Consider the following 22,839-nt stretch of genomic DNA (forward strand, 5'->3'; position numbering starts at 1 on the left):
AGGTGGACTGCGGGACCAGAAAGTTAAGACACTTACAGGGAAGAAGAACCAACTAGTTCATTTCTAGGGGGACTGCCAACTCACCAAGCAGTGAGTCTCCCTATTTACAGAAATTTTTCATAGCTATACAACCCCGAGTTTTTTAACATAACTTTCCTCCCCAGTCCTGGACCGAAATGTCAAAAGTAAAGCTTTCAGACTGGTGAGGGGACTTAGCTTCTTGTCCACACCCTCCACCAATAGTTTAACCACTTGTTGAACAATTCTTACAACTGTCTCTATCCAGGGCTGAAACAGTCCCTTTTAAAGGACTTTTTTACGAGGGGAAGGATGTAGAAAATACTACATTCAGTCACTCGGTCCTAAAGGACTCGAGTTAGTGGTTCCAAACTTTTTCAGGCTGGTGTCCCCTTGGCTTCCAGATGAACTCCCAGTGACCCCTCCCCCTTGATGTACTTTAAACTGCATAAGAGATTAATGCATTTGCCTATAATTCTTATGACAATTTTAGTATTTTTAAACTACTTACAAGCGTTTTTGCTTCAGTGTTTGACATGTTTTGTCATAAGATTTTGTAAAAACAAAGGAAAAAAAGTAAACTGGTTATTTCTTAAATACTCTTATTGCTCCCCTATTGCCCCCAACCACAACTTTTGCCTCACCACCCACAATGTCAGTCCACTTTTGGAACCACCGATTTAGATTCTCGTAAGGCTATCCACTAGTATGTAGTATTCTAGTAGTTTTATTCCAGCTTTGGAATGATATTCCTAATCAAATACTTGAATCGGTGGAACTTCAAAATTTCAAACTTGCAGCGTATGTTTTTATGTTGAACAGGCTGACTTAAGTTTCTTTTTATAGTTTATATAAGAAAGATCTATTTTAATGCTGTTACTGTTTTTGATACAGTATATTTTATTTCAATTGTTCTTTACTTTTATTAGTTGTTTTATCTCCTTATTTCTTTTCCGTACTGGGGTATTTTTCTGTGTTTGAGCCCTTGGGCTAATAGCATCTTGCTTTTCCAACTAGGGTTGTATCATGGTCTTCCACTGTCTTGGGTTAGAGTTCTCTTGCTTGAGGGTACACTCAGGCATACTATTCTATCTCATTTCACTTCCACTTGTTTTGTTAAGCTTTTATAGTTTATATAGGAGATATTTATTTTAATGTTACTGTTCCTAAAATAATTTATATTTCCTTGTTTCCTTTTCTCACTGGACTATTTTCCCTGTTGGAGCCCCCGGGCTTATAGCATCCTGCTTTTCCAACTAGGGTTGTAGCTTAGCAGGTAATAATAACAACAACAACAACAACAATAACAATAAAAATAACAATGATGAGGATAATCCGTAAGGGAGGCCTAGCCTAACATCTCTATGCCCAGGTAGTTAGAATGTTGAACAGAAATCATGACTTTCACTTCTCTTCAGGACCAAAGTACATTGACATATCCTGAGTCAGAAAACCAGTCGGATTGGTCATGCAGGGATCGCCATTCAACTTAGGATATGTCTCCTTTTACGGGCACGCTCCTTCTACCTGGTTTCTCTTCCTCTTGTTTTTATAAAGTTGTTTTGTCTTGGAGTTTATTCATTTCCTTTTACCTTTCTTCATTGGGCTATTTTTCCCTGTTGGAGCCCTTGGGCTTATAGCATCATGCTTTTCCAACTAGGGTTGTAGCTTAGCTAGTAATACATACATGCATATATCAAAGGCACTTCCCCCAATTTTGGGGGTTGCCGACATCAACAAATGAAACAAAACAAAAAAGGGGACCTCTACTCTCTACGTTCCTTCCAGCCTTAGCTAGTAATAATCATAATAATAATAAGGGTCGAGGGCTTGTATGTATTACATATAGGAACAGATCGCAAGTTTTGTAATCGATTTGTATATTTCCTAATCATACAAACCTTAGACTTTCAAGTTCCATCACTTACTCCAACCACCCCACCAGTCCTAGCTCAAAGGTCAAAGTGAAGGTAGTGCCACCTATCAGGGAGGCAGGGCACCTGACACCCTGGTGTGTTTACCTCATTAAATGCTCAATGGCCATTTCCAGTTGTGCCAAAGTCATACTCCTATTTAAGGTCTCTGGTTTGCATGTTAAATAGATACAAATTGGTGAGGAGATCCTTAACTTATAAACAATTGTAGATACAAACACACATCCAAGTTAAATTAGAAATTTTAGATAGTGTATCAAATGTTCATACACTGTATCAAGATAAAGAAATATAGTAATAAAACAATGTTGTATAGTTTGATACAGTAAGCAAAATGACATTTGCAATAAAATGATATTATTTCATATGAAAGGGGACTATTCGTTGAGTTTCGTAGCAGGAAATTGTAGGCATTTAGGTCAGGTTAAGCCTACCTTAGGCCAAAATTTAATAAAATTCAACTTAGTTTCTTTGAACCAAGTAAATATGTAAGCTGAGGATCTTATGTAATTGCTTTTATTTGTAGTACAGCATTGTCTAATTATACTTCGTTTACAATCATTATGCATTTGTTGAGCTGTTATGGTATTTATTATTGGGGTGTTACAGTAACTCCCTGTATATTTGGTATTTACTTAAAATTGTCTTATAATAATTCTCTCTCTCTTGTTGCAAGGACCATGGACCAGCTGGTATTGCTAAACCGGTGGTACACCAGGTGTTGGGATCCTTCACTGTGTCTGCAGCATACCACTCGAGTATCTGTCTCCCCGGATGAATTTTCAGCCAGTTTGGACGGGAACTTCCTTCCCCCCCAAGGATGAGTCTCCTGTATAACACTTAATGGTTTGTATAATAATTCTCTTGCATCGTTGTTTTATTAATTTGAACTTGCTTTTATCAACAAAGATTCTCTTTAACTCTCATAGCTTTACCTTTGAAATGAAAAAAAGAATTATAGATGAAAATTATCCCATTTAGAAAAAAAGATCCAGCATTTCATTTGATCTCGAAGTGCCAAAATAGCCTGGCCTCAGGAAGGATGTCGCTATCTCAAAAAGGACGTCGGTAAACCAGTTCGGTGCCAAATAGCTGTCTCCAAACAGCTAAAGCCAAAAGGCGGCTCCAAAGAAGTCCCATTCTGTTGTATATGACCCCAGGTTCGAGACCTTCTCCATCCCATTGTCTTGCAGTGGACTAGAAACAGCTACATTTGTTGTTGTAGATTTATACAGGTGTTAAAATTTGTTGTTTTAAGGATTGTAGTTTTAACCCTTTTACCCCCAAAGGACGTACTGGTACGTTTCACAAAAGTCATCCCTTTACCCCCATGGACATAACGGTACGTCCTCGCAAAAAAATGCTATAAATTTTTTTTTTTTTCATATTTTTGATGATTTTTTGAAAAACTTCAGGCATTTTCCAAGAGAATGAGACCAACCTGACCTCTCTATGACAAAAATTAAGGCTGTTAGAGCAATTTAAAAAAAAATATACTGCAAAATGTGCTGGGAAAAAAATAACCCCCTGGGGGTTAAGGGTTGAAAATTTCCAAAGAGCCTGGGGGTAAAAGGGTTAATATCCTTGTCTGAAAGTCAGTTACTGATAAAGTAAGGGGTAAATTTGTGTTGTTGGACTATTTGACAGTAGGATTAATAAATGGTGTGGGTTTATACATCCTGCCATACTGCTTTCAAGTTACACAGAGCTCCATTCTTTATCTTTAAAAGAGGTATCTTCCACCTTCTTCCTAAACGAGGGATGGTGAAATCTACGCAAACCCATTAATCGTCATACAGGTAAATTATTCAAAACTGACATCTGTAGGGGAAGGTTTCTTCATTTGGCAGATACATGTCTCTGTGTACAAGACAGGTTCTATCAGTCTTTTCATCCCTACGAAAGAGAAATAGGAGCTTCCTGGAATCACTGTTTTGCTCCCATATGGGACCAAGGGGTTGGACACTTCCAGGGAAGAAGAAGAACCAACCAGTTCAGTTCTAGGGGGACTAGAAACCCACCAGGTAGTGAGTCTCCCTATTAACAGAAATTATTCATAGCTATACAAACCTGAGTCTTATAACCTAACTCCTCCTCCTCCTCCTCCTCCTCCTCCTCCTCCTCCTCCTCCTCCTCCTCCTCCTCCTCCGTCCTGGACCGAAAGGTCAGAAGTAAAGCTTTCAGACTGGTGAGAGGGCTTGGCTTCTTATCCGTACCCTATCAATAGTTTAAGCACTCGTTAAACCATTCTCACAACAGTATCGTGGGCTGAAACTCTTTACGAGGGGAATTATGGAGAAAATTTATACATTCTCATTAATCATATAATGCTACTACATTCCTGTAGGCCCTGCTGCTTCCTCCGGTGCCTTGGATGACCGTGAAGGTAGCAGCAGTAGGGGAATCAGTGTTATGAAGCTTCATCTGTGGTGGATAACGGGGGAGGGTGGGCTGTGGCACCCCTAGCAGTACCACCCAAACTCTGTTGAGTCCCTTGTCAGGCTGGGAGGAACGTAGAGAGGAGAGGTCCCCTTTTCTGTTTCATTTGTTTGATGTCGGCTACCCCCCAAAATTGGGGAAATTTGTAAACTCTCATGTTTTGACATAAGATTATGCAAAAACAAAGGAAAATGTAAACTAGCTATTTCTTAAAGGCTCTTATTGCGACCCTATCGTTCTCAGACACAGCATATGTCTCACCGCCCACAATGTCAATCCACTGCCCACTTTGGGAAAAAACAATTTATATTCTCGTAAGGCTTTCCACTAGTACACAGTATTCTAGAAGTTTTATTCCAGCTTTGGAATGATATTCCTAATCAGGTAGTTGAATTGGTGGAACTTCAAAAGTTCAAACTTGCAGCATATGTTTTTATGTTGAACAGGCTGTACTTGAGTTTCTTTCTATAGTTTATATAAGAAAGATCTATTTTAATGCTGTTACTTTTTTTAATACAGTATATTTTATTTCAATTCAATACTATTTTAGTTGATTTATCTCCTTTCTTTTCCTTACTGGGGTATTTTTCCATGTTTGAGCCCTTCGGCTAATAGCATCTTGATTTTCCAACTAGGGTCGTATCATGGTCTTCCACTGTCTTGGGTTAGAGTTCTCTTGCTTGAGGGTACACTCAGGCATACTATTCTATCTCATTTCACTTCCACTTGTTTTGTTAAAGTTTTTATAGTTTATATAGGAGATATTTATTCTAATGTTACTGTTCTTAAAATATTCTATATTTCCTTGTTTCCTTTCCTCACTGGGCTATTTTTCCATGTTTGAGCCCGTGGGCTTATAGCATCTTGCTTTTCCAACTAGGGTTGTAGCTTAGCAGGTAATAATAATAATAATAATAATGATAATCCCTAAGGGAGGCCTATCCTAACATCTTTAGTTAGGATGTTGAACAGGAATCATGACTTTCACTTCTCTTCAGGACCAAAATACGTTGATATATCCTGGGTCAGTAAAGCAGTCAGATTGGTCATGCAGGGATTTCCACTCCCCTTAGGATAAGTCTCCTTTAACGGGCATGTTCTTTCTATATGGTTTCTCTTCCTCTTGTATAGTTGTTATAGTTTATATAAGGTAGATCTAATTTAATGTAGTTAATTATCCTAAAATGTGTTATTTTGATTGTTATTACTTCTCTTGGAGTTGATTCATTTCCTTTTTCCTTTCTGCTCTGGGATATTTTTCCCTGTTGGAGCCCCTGGGCTTATAGCATCATGCTTTTTCAATTAGGGTTGTAGCTTGGCTAGTAATAATAATAATAACTTCTTTTATTCTTTTGGCATTATATATCCTAAAATGTTTTATTTTGATTGTTATTACTTCTCTTTGAGTTTATTTATTTCCTTTTTCCTTTCTGTACTGGGCTATTTTTCCCTGTTGGAGCCCTTGGGCTTATAGCATCGTGCTTTTCCAACTAGGGTTGTAGCTTGGCTAGTAATAATAACTTCTTTTATTCTTTTGGCATTATATATTGCATAAACTTATGTGGAAACTTCAATGATTTTTATACATACATACATCTACCAAGGCACTTCCCCCAATTTTGGGGGTAGCCGACATCAACAAATGAAACAAAACAAAAAGGGGACCTCTACTCTCTACGTTCCTCCCAGCCTTATGTGTTTATTCCACTCTTTAACCCTTTTACCCCCAAAGGACGTACTGGCACATTTCACAAAACTCATCCCTTTACCCCCATGGACGTACCGGTACGTCCTTGCAAGAAAATGCTATAAAAATTGTTTTTTTTGCATATTTTTGTCAATTTTTTGAGAAAATTCAGGCATTTTCCAAGAGAATGAGACTAACCTGACAAGACAAAAATTAAGCCTGTTAGAGCAATTTAAAAAAAGTATACTGCAAATTGTGATGGGATAAAAATAACCCCTTGGGGGTTAAGGGTTGGAAATTTCCAAATAGCCCGGGGGTAAAAGGGAAGTGCCAGGTCAAAGTGAAGGTAGTTCTACCTATCAGGTGGGCAGGTGACCTGACAGCCGGGCGTGTTGACCTCATTGAACGCTTAACGGCCATTTCCAGCTGTGCCAAAGTCATGCTCTTATTAAAGGTCTCCGGTTTGTATGTTTAAAATATTTCCTATGAAACTTTACTATTTTTTGAGTTTTGTATCAGGAAATTTTAGGCCTGTAAGTCAGGTTAAGCCTAACCTAGGCCAAAATTCAACAAAATTCAACTTGAAAATAATTTGACTTTCAAACAGTTTCTTAGAACCAATTAGATTTTGTAAGTTGAGGACCTGTAATTCCTTTTAGTAGTTGCATTGATTAATTAACCTTAGTTTGCAGTCATTATGCATTTGTTGACCTGATATGGTATGTGTTAGTGGGATGTTAAAGTAACTCCCTTTATATTTGGTATTTATAAGATGTCTTGAAATAAAACTCTCATAGCCTTACCTTTGGAATGGAAAATAGAATTATTGATGAAATTCTCTCTCTCTCTCTCTCTCTCTCTCTCTCTCTCTCTCTCTCTCTCTCTCTCTCTCTCTCTCTCACTTATCAATCCTGAGTCTTTAGCAGAATTTACGGGTAGAGAATCTTATTGGAGGTTGTGGCTGGAATGAAAGTAGGGGCGGGTCCCCCATGATCATAGGATATAGATTCTCTCTCTCTCTCTCTCTCTCTCTCTCTCTCTCTCTCTCTCTCTCTCTCTCTCTCTCTCTCTCAGCAATGATTGCCCAGGCCATTATCCTGTGAGGATACCACGGTGCAGGATCCCTCAAGGTATCACAAAACAGAGGCCGTCCCGGGACAGATGCCAGCCAGTTGGTTTTTGTCTTCCACCCACCTAGAGGTGAGCCTCCACAGCAAAGATCTCCAGCTTTGTATTGCTAGAAAAAATTCAAATTACTTCTTCCAATTTTGTCATTTGAGCTATAAATGTACACTCCCTTTAGCATCCTCTATCTTATCCCTTTTACCCTCAGGCTATTTGGAAATTTCCAACCCTTTACCCCCAGGGGGTTATTTTTTTCCCAGCACATTTTGCAGTATATTTTTTTTTAAATTGCTCTAACAGTCTTAATTTTTGTCATAGATAGGTCAGGTTGGTTTCATTCTCTTGGAAAATGCCTGAATTTTTTCAAAAAATTATCAAAAACATGAAAAAAAAAATTTTTATAGCATTTTTTTGCAAGGACGTACCAGTACGTCCATGGGGGTAAAGGGATGGCTTATGTGAAACGTACCAGTACGTCCTTTTGGGGGTAAAAGGGTTAACAGCAGAACTGTATGGTATCCTGACTGTTCTTGAAAAAAGTAGCATTAATGAATGAGGGAAATTTTCCCATTTTTAGTGATGCAAGTAGTGTGTTGCAGGCATTGACAGTTTTTAAATCCTATGAACCCTTTAGTTGTAAACTTTTTAGAGTGGCTGTATATTTGTCGTTCTGCAGGCAAGGAAGTTTAAGTTTTACTGGGTTCCAGGTCATGTGGGTGTGTCCGGAAATGAAGCAATGGACAAGTTAGCAGAAGAGGCATCAGGAAAACTACTTCCTGGAAGATATCAACTGTACTTCCATGAAATGACTTTGTTTCATTTACCAGCTCCTGTATCCCACAGAAAGAAGCGGTTTTACATACGTCATGGAAAAAAATGTTCTTATACAGGTATATTTTATTTTAGTCAGTTGTTGAATCAGTAGAACTTCAAAAGTTCAAAGTTGGAGCAAATGCCTTTTTGTTGACCAGGCGGACATGAGTCTTTTTATAGTTTATTTATGACATATTTGTTTTTGACGTTACTTTTTCTAGAATGATTTATTGTTAATTTGTTCTCTTCAGTTATTTATTTCCTTATTTCCTTTCCTCACTGGGCTATTTTTCCCTATTGGAGCCCCTGGGGTTATAGCATCTTGCTTTTCCAAGTGGGGTTGTAGCTTGGATAGTAATAATAATAATAATAATAATAATAATTCTTATATAAGATTATTTTTTCAGTGCCTAAATTTTTCATCATGTTTTCAGCTGGCCTTGACTGATAATTTTGTTCGTGTAAGTTTCCTGAGCCCAACACTATAGGTTGAATTTTATATTTTCAGATGTTAAATATCCATCCATATACCAAAGGCACTTCCCCCAATTTTGGGGGGTAGCCGACATCAACAAGAAACAAAACAAAAAAGGGGACCTCTACTCTCTACGTTCCTCCAGCCTAACCAGGGACTCAGCCGAGTTCAGCTGGTACTGCTAGGGTGCCACAGCCCAAAGCAATGGCTTTGACACTGCTCCCTGATAATGCCATGAGAAATTAAGAAGCCAACGGGAACTGGTTCGCTGTTGTGATGTCATTCTTCGTGTAGCAGGACTTCAGTTTGAAGCCCACCGATGTGTTTTAGCAGCCTGCTCTCCATATTTTGACTCAATTTTCAAAGGTACAGGAGTCTCTCTCTCTCTCTCTCTCTCTCTCTCTCTCTCTCTCTCTCTCTCTCTCTCTCTCTCTCTCTCTCATATAGTTGCATGTATATTATTTTCATTAACAAATGGTTATCCAACATTCAGTGCATTTATGGCTTAAAGATATCCACCCAAAATTTTCCGAAATCTAACTTGTATTTCATAACCATGACCTGCATCCTATCTTTTATTGACAGGAAATTAGAGCATGCTTGTTAACTATTATATTTATGAAGTATTTTTGTCAAAATTGTAGAGTATACTATAGCACAGTAGTAAGACCAGTGTTAATGTATGGATTTGAAATGTGGGCTCTTAAGACTCTAAGATGAAAATAGTAATCAAAGCTCAAGAGAAGAAGATGAGAATGCTGAGGTGAACTATGGAAATATCACTGCTTGATAGATTGTAAAATGGCGAAGTAAAAATGGTAGGTGTACTGAAGATCACCGAGGTGATCAGTATGTCCCAACTGAGAAGTAGATACGTGTTGTGGATGGACGGTGGGGAGTGAGGAGGCCTTAGGAGGAACCTTTTAGGGGGAGGAGATCGAGCGGAAGGTAAGAAATTAGACGGCGAGAGGTAAGGTTGAAGGTGATATGGAAAGAAAAGGTTTTAGTGGAAAAGGATGCCCTTGGTAGAAGGCATTGGAGAGGGCGTAGAACCAGCCCCTTAATATAGGGACAGTAGTGGGAAAGAAAAAGAATAGAGTAGAATTGTATATCCAGGAAGGAGATATTGTTGTACTAGAAAATATTTCAATCCAGTGATTTCTTGAGGCTACCGAATGCAGGTTGCAGTACAATCCTCTCTTACATCTTTGAACTTTGATGTTTTGGTGCCCAGCTGTTCCCCTTTTTTAGCTGTTTATTCCTAGAGTGTCCATCTACGTTTAAGTAAATTCTTAATAGCCTAGAGACGTGATTGCTTGGACTGTGTCAAGGAAGTCTTTTCCATTTCATGTTGTTTAAAATCTGATATATCACCAAAACTTTTCTATGGTAATTAATGTGAACCTTATCATTAGACATCTTTGTACCCAGCTGTTTGCTTTTTTAACTTTATATTTCTCTGGCGTCCACCTTTCCTTAAAAATAAATCTCTCGATAGCATAAAGATATGATTGTTTGGTCTTTTGAAGACTTATGTCAAGGAAGTTAGGTTAGGTTAGGTTTACCATTCATGATGTGTAAGTTCTTCAATATCAACAGAACTTTTTTATTTTTACTTTTCTGTGGTAGTTCATGTGTACATCAACTTTATAATACAGTGATCTAATTATCTTCTCATATCTTTCAGGTATGCTTGCTCCCCTGTTTCGTATTTTGAAGGGGCCGCGTTCCAGTAGTCGACATTCTCCTGTGGAACTTTTACAAGAACTTCACTCTTTGGAGCAGCTGCACCTTTGGACTAAATCTGCACTTAATAGGAAAAAAAAGAGAAATCAGTCACTTAAGATAAAATGAAATCTGTAATCTTCAAATTATAGGAGCTTGTTGGACGTAATAATACAGCATTGCATTAAAACAATGCAATATATATTTATAACTATATCAGAATCTTTGGAATGCATGCAGTTCTCTTTGCAGAGCCAACTATAGTCAATACCTTATGGGGAGGGTTATGATGTTAATACTGCATGTAGGTCGTGTATGTTGATAATGTGGACTTTCCAAAGCATATAGGATGAGGTACACAAGCCATTTTAGCAGCTGTTTTGGCAACTTCAAACTACAAACCAAATGACCATAAAAACAGACTTTGTGTCCCCAAGTCAACATGTAGCATACTGCGTCATATTTACATTGACCTCCCCCTGTTTTCAATTTGCTTTTCTCCTCCCTCCTAGATATTTTCAAGCTCATTGAGTTATACAGTAGTCTGTTGTGTCACGTCCCCTCAATTTTTCGTCACTTGCTAAGAAATCTAAGATATTTTGTGATTGACTCATCAGAATAATATGCTGTACATACGTTCAATAGCTCTTTCATAAGTCATAAAAAACTTAACTTCGGCCTTTGAAATTGATATCTTTGTTTGTCAAATATGTTTTGTATATAGGCCTGTTGAAACACTAAATCATATTCCCTAATTGCAAGAATGCTACTAAATTACCGGTTCAATTTGATTGTGTAAAACATCCCGTTCACTTGAACTGTTGACTGTCAGATTGTTCTCCCCAAATTCATGTTAAAGAATTTTGCTCCACTTGATAACTTTTATTTGGGGTTTTTGTTATTTTACTTATTATTATCTAAACGGAGAATTTGGTACTCTCTAATATCTCTGAAGAATTACAATGAAATTTCAATAGAAAAATGTACACAAATCTCTCCTTATTACTGAGTAGTTTTGAAGTATATTGGTACAGAAATTATGTGTTTGTGATACTCAAAAAATTTTGCCTGATTATATTTGAACAGCAGAAGTCATCACTAGAGACCCTCCCCTTTTCTTGGTGCTGTGCTCTTGGTCCCTTTTACTTGTGTTGGAATTATATGCTTCCTTGCGATACTAAAAACATTTTGCCTGATTATATTTGAACAGCAGAAGTCATCATTGCTCCGTAATCCAACGTTCACTTCAGATGAACTTTGAAACATGGATAACTGTCATATAATTGAGGCTTCAGGGTACCTTAAACAACCAAATGTTTTCAATAGCACTAAAGATTTGTTTGTAACATTTTCAAGAATTTTGTCAAGACTTTTGTAAAGGTGTTTAAGGCTGAATTTTACTTTACAAGTGGTATCGGAACGAACATCAACTTTATGTAAATAAAATCTTGGTGTTATCTTTATAACCTTTGCAGTGAAGGATTTTGTTGTTTTTACATTTTTACTGCCAAAATCATGAAACTATGTTAGAGTGAAAGAATTGTGGTTATCTATTTGGACTTATGAGGTATATATGTTTGCTTTGATCTGAAGAAATTTTCAGGTTGAGGAATATGTAGACAGTAATTTCAAACATAATGTAACTTGTCTTCTAAATCATTGGGAAAAGACTATTGACTTGGTGGTATGGGGCCAGAACCATTATAGGTTTATTCATGAATTATATCTTGGGTCAATGTTGAAAGCTGTGAGTAGAGTTACCTCTGTAGGGGAGTAATATGTTATAATAGGATTGCCCCTGTAGAGGAGTTGAAATGGGATTGACTTTAAATATGAGTAATATATTGTATTAGAATTGTCCTAAGTGGAGTAAATAGGTATTTTTTTTTTGTATTGAATATTTCTGCTAAAATCCCATTTTAGATTTTTTTAATTTGTGAAATGGAGACAAGATTCCAAACTTTTATAATATTAAATTTAACAGATGTGACAGGAGTTAAGTTGAAGGAAGTAAAAAATTCTTTGATTATTGATAACTTAGATGTTTAGTAAAGGTGTGTCTAATGTTCTGTCAAACTGAAGAGAAAATTATTAATCATTTTGTCTGTTTGTAATAGATTCGGTCTCTGACAAGCCATTGAACTCTTCTCTTTGTTTTCCTGGCATTCTTTCACCTGAATACTTCTACAAATTTAACATTATCATTGTTAACTTTTATAGACGCATTCGTTCTCAATTGTTTTGATCATTTATGACCTTATTTCCATCCATTACAATACTTACGGAAGTGCCATGTCCTGGACGGTGAGGTCAGTTGCCTCCACCTCAACCTCTCCCTGCCTCTAAGCCATTTGTATCACTTCATTTGTTTGTATAATTACCCTCAAAGACCACCACAATGCTGTCCATGTACTTTACTCTCTGCTTTCCCCTCTATCCTCCCAGTGAGACATTGTGCTCAATTTTCTCTCCTTATGAATAGCCCAACAAAACTGTTTTGTCGCTCTAATTTCCTTTGCCATCGCTCTCTGCACTCCAAAACTTGCCATTATCTTTTCCTTTGTTACTTTGTCCCTCCAAGATATTCTAAGCATACTCTTGTAAAATATCTCTGCCGCATTTACCTTGTTTCTCAACTGTCATTATTGTCCAGCTTTCCAACCCATCCATAAGGGTGGACCACACATATGTTCTTAAAGCCCTAATTCTTGTTTGTACACTAACTCTATTATATGTCGGCATATTTTTTATATTTTGAAATGCATTTTTTGGCTATCAGGATTCTTTATTTCTCATTTTTTCTCTACCATCTTGAGTCGCCATACTACCCAGATAAACATAGTTGTTTTGATTGTTGTAACTTTTTGGCTGTGTCAGCAATGATCACTGTCATATACTTAATGTTATTTATATTGGCTCCTCCAATACTGATACTGTATCTATTGTGTTTCTCAAGGTATTTTCCCCATATATTATAAATAGGTTTGGAGACAAAACACATCCCTGGTGCATTCCTCTCTCTATTTCTGTCCTCATTGTAAATAGGTCTGGGGACAAAACACAGCCCTGGTGCATTCCTCTCGCTTTCTATCCTCATTGCAAATAGGTCTGGAGACAAAACACATCCCTGGTGCACTCCTCTCTTTATTTCTATCCATGATGTCAGATTGTTATGGATGTTGACTCCAGTATGTTGGAAACGAGTCTGTCTTTTCCATCTATGTTTAATCTTAGTAAGATTAGTATTAGGTGTGTTCCTCACTGTTCTATTTTGTTCACTTTTGGCCTTCATTTCCATTTTCTACTGTACTGTGATTGTTTGGAATTTGTAACTTATCAAAATGGATCTTGTTACTCTTCATGTGGTTATCCCATTTTTAAGTCCACTTTTTAAGAATTTATTTTTTATCTTGGGTCAGTCGACATATTCATTATTAATTTTTGTTATCTGGCCTTCCTGTCACATTGTTTATTAATTTTATAATCATATTTTCAAACTTTTTCATTAGATATAATTCTTCACTATAGTTAAAAGCATTTCTACATTGGCTACAAATTTTTGTGGAGTTACACTTGATGTGATAGTTGTCCACTGTCTTATTTTTGCCTTGTAATTCATACCTGAATTCCTTTTATGTCTTCCTTTGTCCCCTAATTTCCTGGGCCTTCATATAGTTATTTCCATATCTACTGGTTTTCTATAAATTCTTAATCATTTCTGGAATACTGTATAGTCCTAATTTAATCATTTGCTGAAGTGGATATTGCAGAAGTTTTTATCAATTGCTAACTTTTTTCTTTTTTAGCTCTTGCACTGTATATATTATTTCTCTTTCCTGTTGTTTTTTTATAGTTTATGTATGAAAGATCCATTATAATGTTACTGTTTTTAAAACTATTTTATTTTAACTATTCATTACTTTTAGTTTGTTTATTTCCATGTTTTCTTAACTTTCTGGGCTATATTTCCCTGTTGGAACCCTTGGGCTTATAGCATACTGCTTTTCCCACTAGGGTTGTAGCTTAGCTATTAATAATGATATAAGACTTTTTTATCCTGTGCTTTATCCAATTTTCAAGTCAACTTTTAAGAATTTCTTTTTCTCGGGTTGACATATTCATTGGGAATATATGTAATCTATTCTTCCTGCCATGTTCTATATATGAACATTTGTTTAATACACTTCAAACTTTGTCGCTAGACAACTCTTCACTACATATATAAACGTTTCTATGTTGACTATAACTTAGGGGTTTCTATGTTGACTATAACTTAGGGGTTTCTATGTTGACTATAACTTAGGGGTTTCTATGTTGACTATAACTTAGGGGTTTCTATGTTGACTATAACTTAGGGGTTTCTATGTTGACTTGATTTGATGGCTGTCCCCTGTCTTCTTTCTGTCTTGTAATTCAAACCTGAATTCCTTGTGTAATTCATACCTGAATTCCTTGTGTAATTCAAACCTGAATTCCTTGTGTAATTCAAACCTGAATTCCTTGTGTAATTCAAACCTGAATTCCTTGTGTAATTCAAACCTGAATTCTTTGTGTAATTCAAACCTGAATTCCTTGTATGTTCCCCCCCTTATATCGTACAATTCTGCACCCTGTTATTCCCATATCTACTGGTTTTATACAAATTTTTAGAATTTTTCTGGAATACTCTGTTAGTCTTGATTTTCTTTTACCAAATTAGATGTAGACCTTTTTTTAAATTGATGACTTTTCTCTTTTAGCTCAGACCTTTTTTAAATTGATGACTTTTCTCTTTTAGGTCAGACCTTTTTTAAATTGATGACTTTTCTCTTTTAGCTCAGAACTTTTTTAAATTGATGACTTTTCTCTTTTAGCTCAGACCTTTTTTTAAATTGATGACTTTTCTCTTTTAGCTCAGACCTTTTTTAAATTGATGACTTTTCTCTTTTAGCTCAGACCTTTTTTAAATTGATGACTTTTTCTCTTTTAGCTCAGACCTTTTTTAAATTGATGACTTTTCTCTTTTAGCACGACAGAACATTGGTCAGAATAGTGCTTACAGTGAGGGAAGTAAAATTAAAATGTGCAGTTGATAGGTTCGATAATGGCAAAAGCATAGATATATTCATTGACAGTTTTATAGCAATTAGAATTTCTTTAATTGTTTTTGTGGTAGAAAACTGGTCCAAAGAAAACTAGTTTATTAGTCTTATATGGGCTGTCTGAGAGTTGGGTAATTTATAATTTGTGTAGAGCCTCAGTGAATTTTTTTTACCATTGGCTCAAAGCGTTTTCAATTTGTCTTGTTGAATAGAGTTTCATGATGAGTAAAATCAAATGGCAGAAGAAGGGATTTTAAGGTAATCACATTTTTGGTGCTTATTATAATTGTTTATTACATAAAGTGTATTTGGAGACAGTCACGGGAATTTGTTCCTATGCAAATTCAAACCATCGTCCAGATAAGGGGTATGTTTTCACCCTAATGCTGAACCGCTGTTTAATAGTTTAACGAGCAGTTAAGCGACAGGTTGGACCAAGGGGGGAGGTGTGTCGCCCCCTTGTCAAAGTCTCTTCACTTTTGGTTTCTGGCCACATCAAACTTTTTTTCTTTTTTCTTTTTCAGGAAGTGAAGGCTGTCTACCGATTGTTATGTGAAGTGTGAGACTCGATTCTGGGAAGATGGACTTTATTATTGTTATCAGTCAATCCCATATGTCGAGTGTTAGTTGTGACCTCTTTGTGGTGGCAGACGCATGCTTTGAGGGGGAAGGAAGAGCTATGCTTTTTCTTCACGCTTATCACGTGCTTCTGCTTTAGCTGCTGCTTTGCTTACTCTGGCTCAATCCCCAGGGAATGTTATAGGAGCAAGGAGCCCTCTGATCTATGTGAGCTCTCAAGTTCTGGTGGCATTTGCCGTTCCTCCTGCATTCGCCCCAACCCTTTAGAGGTTGGAGGCTCTTCTCCATTTGCCTGCCATTGATGATGAGTGTAACCTAAGGAGGTTTTGGTCCTCTAAAGTCTTGCAGGTACAGTAGGCTAATCGTCATTGTTTCTGATGGTGTCTGCAGTGCTTCCCCTCCCTCGGGCAGGGAGGATCATTTCCCCGGTGGCAGGGGTTTACTTGTACATCTATACCCAGTCACCCATCTCCCTCTTTCCCCTGTGCTTCACCTTGACTTCTGCTTTGGGGGTTCTGGGGTTTCGCTCCCCTGTAAATGTGACTCTCCCTCCACGAGACATTATTCCCCAGTGTTGTGGTTCCTGTTATAGCAACCCCTGTGGTTTCTTCCCTTGGGGAAGAGTCGTCTGGGTCTCTCAGACTCTGACTACTGTGCTTTTAGTGCCTGAATGGAGGGTGGGAAACATGCACGTTCTTCCTCGTCGTCCTCTTTGGTTTCTGACTATCAACTTCTTAGATGAAGAAGTAGAGAAAGTCTTGGTAGCTGTATGAAGGGCTCCTTATTGACACTTCAGTTCCCAAGGGCCAATGCAGAGGTCGAGGGTCACGACCTCTGTCATCTGCCCCATTTGAGCCAGGCTTGGGTCCCTTGCTACCAGAATGATGCTATGGCTCTGTTTTTAGGCCCACAGGGCTGATGTACGTGGCCTGGGTTGTGACTTTTGGTCGCAACTTTGATCCTCGGTCCGACTGTGACTGTCCTTATGTTCTGGACTGCCTCTATAGCCAAGTGGTACTGATGCTTTTCCGGCACAGTGTGTTGCTGCTTACTACCCTCTTCTTCCCATTGTTCCTCTCCCCTTTTCTCTTTTGCCAAGAGTATACGCATCCATTCTTCCAAGAGCCCTTGCCTTGCAGGCATAGGTAAGAGGGAGTTTTGAGTGGATCCGCAAGAGAATCCCATAGGGTGACGACTTTGTGCTTTCAGTGAATCTGAAAGATCCATACTTTACCTGTGCATTAGATCATTATTATGCTTCCCTTCTGTAATGGTTTCATATGCTATTTTCGTGTCTCTGGTCTTCAATCTGGGTACTGCTCCTCAGGAGTTTGTTCAGATGATATTCTGGGTAGTAATTTAGAGACCCCTTTGTGGAATACAGTACATTCAAATGTGGATGTATTCCTCCAGTCGGTGATCCTGTTCTTCATATGTCGGTAGTGACATGATTAACTTTCCGCTTTCGTCATATTGTAATTGTGATAATTGAGGCGAAGTTGAATTTCTTACCCAAGCTGAGGTTAAAACACTTGGCGATGCTGGTAAGTTATATTTGATTACACAAAATAATCTTGGCTACTGTTCTGCACTTGAGGAGCTGGTACGGTACCTCAAAAGCAAGTGTTTTTGCACGAGATCTCTTCAGGTACTTTTTGAAGAATCTGCTTTGTCACCAAGGATTGCCATCCCTCGTGCTGATGGGAATAGGACACTTGGGTAGATCTTGCCTCTTGGCTAAAGAGGAACCCTTGTATGAGAGTCCCACTACTTTGCGTCTTGACATGCAATGGTACGCATATGTGTCACGGGTTGCCGCACACCATAACAACAGGGTTGTCATATTTGTGGTCGGATGAAGCAACTACTTTGAAGTCCTGGAATTAGGAGTTGTTGTAGTGCTACAAGCCTTCCAATAACGTTGAGACTCCCAGTTGGTTGCTGACACACCACCACCATATGTGTAGCTCTACAAGCTGAGAAAGCAAATGCATTTCTGGACATTACATGCCAGGGAGTTGTCAGTTGGGAACATTCCTGGCAAGGAGAATGGTCTGGCAGAATCAATTTAGTTGCCAATGGTTATAGTGATCCCTACATCCAGATATAGCGTATAGGCTTCTGGTTGGTTGGCTCTACGGAAATCGACCGGTTCACCTTACAGCTAGACAATAAGTGGCCTGGGTTTCCCCTTATCCAACCCCATGATCTATTCATAGTTGCCTTCCAACATCCATGGGATCACTTAGATGGCTACACCCTGTCTGCATTAAACCCTATTCCTTATGCTAATCTGTTGTGTGGGATTAGACCAGTACTCGTTGATTTGGGTGGCTCCCAGATGGTCTCATGGGAATGGTTTCCTGCTCTGCTTTGTCGAGATCCCAAACGAACTCTTGGCCCTCAAGTTGGATCATTTCTACACCAGATCGCAGAGTTCCAGTTCTTCCTGGCTGGGAGAAGTACTCATTTACATGTCAAGACTACCCTCAGACTTGAGCTTGGTCTTCTGATGGCAGGGGATAGAACGCTCCTCAGCCTTGCTGTTTTTAATACCTTGTCCAAGCCTTTGTACAGACCTCGGTCAAGGTTCTGACTCGCAAGACTGTCTTTGCTGGTCGAGGTCGTGAGTAAAATCCCACCCTCATCTTTGAGGAATCTTTCAGGTCTGTGATGGTGGGGGTGTGTATGCTAGACCATATTCACATCCTTTATTCTGAAGGAGTACCCACAAGCCCCTTGACGCATTTATGCTTGGTCTTGTGGTGGCTGCTGAATTAGTGGTGTAACTAGCCCACGGCCCTTAGGGGACAGTAAGCATCTTGTCTGTAGTAATGTATAGGTGTAAGTCGGGAATGAAGGCTGAATGACTGGCACTTCTCCATTCTTTCTGGTCCTATCTTAAAATCAGTGTTCCGTTCTAGATCTGACTTCATGGCAATGAACTTACTTCTGAGTTCCATTTTTTAGATCTTGAAGTTGTGTCCTCCCTAGATGAGGGTGAGGTTTGTGGAATATATACTCTTACGTCTTCATGTGCCAGGTGTATCATTCTGGACCGAGTTCCCCTTCATGGAGAAAGGATCTATCCTTTGACCACAAATCAGTCATCTTGGACAGGCCTGGTCCTACCACCCAATTCATTCCAATAATGAGTAAGCTTCCTAAAGGATGGTGGTTTTGTATTAGCGTAAAAACAAATCACAATTTTTAAAATTTATTTTGAGTTTTTCCTACCTATACAAACCAGAGTTATATAGATTATATTTCCCTCAGTAACCACACCTCTGTCATTTCACTTATGACTATTGGTTTCCTGATGTCATTTGTATTTTCAACAGTTTTGAATGTTGTTATGACCAATAACCGTGATTTCTTTCCTGGGTTTTCCTCAAATTCCTGCCCATTTCAAAGTCGTCGGTGAAAGTATTTGATAACTTATCTATCGGCCTGCGTTGTGTCCTCTGCATTACATATAATAAGCAGGAAGTAATGTTCATTATTGTAACCATTTCGACCTGCTTTGCATTTTCATTTCTATTGCAATTTCTTTCAATATTTTTTCTTGACAGTTCTTATCAACAAGATCTATTCTACTGGTCATAAACTGGTTAATGAATCTCACTCATTCAAAATAAGGGAATTATTTGTTAAATATCTTTTAAGGTATGGTTACATCTATACCTTTGTTTTATTTTTCTGCACGTTGCTGCTATTATTATTATTATTATTATTAAATGCTAAGCTATAACCCTAGTTGGAAAAGCAGGATGCTATAAGCCCAGGGGCCCCAACAGGGAAAATAGCTCAGTGAGGAAAGGAAACAAGGAAAAATAAAATATTTTAAGAATAGTAACAACATTTAAATAAATATTTCCTATATAAACTATAACAACTTGAACAAAACAAGAGAAAGAGAAACCAGATACAATAGTGTGACTGAGTGTACCCTCAAGCAAGAGAACTTTAACCCAAGACAGTGGAAGGCCATGGTACAGAGGCTATAGCACTACCCAAGACTAGAGAACAATGGTTTGATTTTGGAGTGTCCTTCTCCTAGAAGAGCTGCTTACCATAGCTAAAGAGTCTCTTCTACCCTTACCAAGAGGAAAGTAGCCACTGAACAATTACATTGCCGTAGTTAACCCCTTGGGTGAAGAAGAATTGTTTAGTAATCTCAGTGTTGTCAGGTGTATGACGACAGAGGAGAATCTGTAAAGAATAGGCCAGACTATTCGGTGTCTGTGTAGGCAAGGGGAAAGAACCGTAACCAGAGAGAAGGATCCAATATGGTACTGTCTGGCCAGTCAAAGGACCCCCTAACTCTCTAGCGGTAGTATCTCAACGGGCGGCTGGTGCCCTGGCCAACCTACTACCTGTAAAAGCTTCCTTACTATGTTCCTAAGGCCTGTAGGAAACTGCTTCACCGAGTACTGCTAATAATGGTTGCTTTTTCTAATTCTGAAGAAGTTTATTAAAGGTTCCTGGACTTGGTAGCCTTTTGCTACTGTTGTTCAGTTTTCAGCTTCTGGACCTTCATTCTCTAGTCTAAGTGTACTGTTTTTGCCACCTTTCTTACAGCTTGGCTTCCAATCTTTGCTATAGTGCAACTGCACTGTTTTCACTACCTTATAGCTGGGTTTCCAACCTCCTGATGTGTGGTTCAACTGCGCATATTGCTACTGTACTTATAGCTAGGTTGCCAATCTGGACCTCTGACCCCCTAGTGCACTTTTTGCCACCTTTCTAACGGTTTTCCAACCTGTGGACTTTTACTCTAGTGCAATTGTTCTACCAGTTGGTTTTCCAATCTCTGGACTTCTTGCAAGAGCCAATTTATATCCCATGGTGGTAACAACACTAAATTTCCTGCTAAGTGAACATCGTTGGAAGAGACTTATTGTTGTGATAAGTCTCTCCTTAAACCCTAATCAGATTCTGTAACACCTGTGACTTTCTCCCTAATGTTGTATTGCTGATAGCTTTTGTTTTAGCCTCAGTGACTAACTGACCAGATATAATCTTATGTACTTTCAGCCATTGTGTGTAAAATAGAAAATATTACAGCACTAAAGTCCATTTTCAATTTGAGACTGTGCCAGTTGATTAAGGTATGAATTAATGAAGATCAAAAATGAATAACAAATAAAATTGATCTTTGATTAAAGGTACTGCCTTTAGTGCAAGCTGTTTGTTGCTAAATTAAGTATAGACAGTTCAAACTAAATTTGCTTTATATAGTGTAGGCAATATTGAACAAGCTAGTGCTGCAACAAACAGCTTGCACTAAAGGCATTTTTTTAAGGGAGAGTCCTTAATGAATACTGATCTACATGTAAAATAATAAAGTAAAATGTGCAAGAGGATATAATAAAAATCAAAAATACACATGGTAATTTTATTAACATCTCAAATACCTTACAACAGTTAAAATGCCTATAAGCACCTCTTGGGTTGCATGGGGCAGGGAGTGCAGTGTGGCCACCCACCTGAAGAGGAGGAAAAAGGAAGAGGAAGAGTTGATGGAGAGGTATGGGATCCCAGACACTTCTTTTTCATAACCCCCTTCTCTCTCTCTCCCTCCCTACCCCCTTTTCTTATTGACTTGTATGTATGATTCTTTCCCTCAGTGTCTCTCCTCTCTCTCTCTCTCTCTCTCTCACCCAGGTCTCTGTTCCAACAAGTTTTATCCAGACGTTCAGTTCTTTAATTTTGGTCTGGAATACAAGGCCTTTAATATTGCCATGTTAGGTGGTAGAATTGGCTTGCTGGAATATGATGTTTTAGAGTGACCCTTAAATAGTTCAAGTCAGTAAGTTTCAAGTGTCCATCAAAAAGGGCTTAGTCATGTTCCTCATAAAAAAATGGTGAAATAAGTTTCGCATTTAAGAATCATGAACTTTCTCATAGTGAGGTTACTTTGATCCAATTATTTTTGGTACAGAAGTTTTCTAATGAATAAATATCAGAATTTAACCTGTGATATTATTTCTGTAGATTATTCAAATGCAAATCTAGAAATGGTGGTAACAGAAAACACAAGAACATGATTTGGTATATATTTACATGAGAAAATAACAGACTTTACATGGATAAGGAAATATTTAAAATCCTTCATGTTTCCCAAAGGAACAAGAAAGCACTGTCTCTAAGACTTAGCAAGATTGTTTTTTATTATAAAAAGAGAAAATGAAAACCCAACCAAGGCCCACCCCAGGTCCCACCTAGTAACAAATGATTAAAGCAGTTTTCATTCTTTAAAAAAAGGTGTTACTAGGTCCTTGAATGTTTTCATTTTCTCTTTTTTTTTCTTTTTTTTTTTAGCAATTTATTTTCATACACAGATTCACATAGCATAATTATAAACTGCTTATTTTACTGCTTACATTCTAACCTTAAATATCACTGGTTGAACAATCTTTTAAGAAACTCAAACAAAACTTTAAACTACATTTTTAAAATTTATTTTAAATTTTCTACGTCTTAAAATTTCTTTGGTTGCTAAAAAGGCCACATTATATTCAGAAGAGATAAGATACAAAATTTTTATCTAAAATATCATCCTCGGTCAAATGCAAGTAAAAGTCACTTCAATAAAATGGTATCAAAAGACCTTAAAGTATTTCTCGCATTAGCAGTAATTGCTGAAATATTTCTATCCAATTTCCATTAAAAATTGCCCGAAATCCGTAAACACCAAAATGTACAGACAGAGACACAGAACATTTCATGGGTCACACGCATCCATCTCTTGAACCATGAGAATTTTCCAAAGAGAACCATAGCCAATATTTGACCGAATCCTATGCGAACCTCTTACGCTCGACTTGCAACAAATCCTGAATAGAAGAACCATGGTATCGCCAAGTGCCTATCAGAGCTATGTGAGGAAAACATCATCAGCTGAATACAGTATGAAACACTTGTGTAGGCTTGCCATTGTTAATCGGCATTTCAACTCCC

General features: G+C 37.9%; 2 long non-coding RNA genes across 5 annotated transcripts in view; both read left to right on the top strand.

Annotated features, from left to right (window-relative positions):
* The window catches only part of LOC137637439 (uncharacterized), a 52,468-nt gene extending 39,976 nt beyond the window's left edge, over positions 1-12,492 (top strand). For 2 of the 4 annotated variants that reach the window (XR_011043628.1, XR_011043631.1), the window contains exons 4-8: positions 2,629-2,798; positions 7,153-7,278; positions 7,911-8,093; positions 8,525-8,857; positions 10,179-12,492. This is a non-coding gene — a long non-coding RNA (uncharacterized lncRNA). The remainder of the gene's footprint in view (positions 1-2,628; positions 2,799-7,152; positions 7,279-7,910; positions 8,094-8,524; positions 8,858-10,178) is intronic. The other 2 variants (XR_011043630.1, XR_011043629.1) reach the window with 2 other exon arrangements.
* A 7,774-nt stretch (positions 12,493-20,266) lies between these two features.
* On the top strand, positions 20,267-21,264 carry LOC137637441 (uncharacterized). Its single transcript, XR_011043632.1, has 2 exons — positions 20,267-21,044; positions 21,169-21,264. It is a non-coding gene; the product is annotated as an uncharacterized lncRNA (long non-coding RNA).
* The last annotated feature ends 1,575 nt before the right edge of the window (positions 21,265-22,839 follow it).

Source organism: Palaemon carinicauda, unplaced genomic scaffold, assembly GCF_036898095.1.
Source record: "Palaemon carinicauda isolate YSFRI2023 unplaced genomic scaffold, ASM3689809v2 scaffold741, whole genome shotgun sequence".
Lineage (NCBI taxonomy): Eukaryota > Metazoa > Arthropoda > Malacostraca > Decapoda > Palaemonidae > Palaemon > Palaemon carinicauda.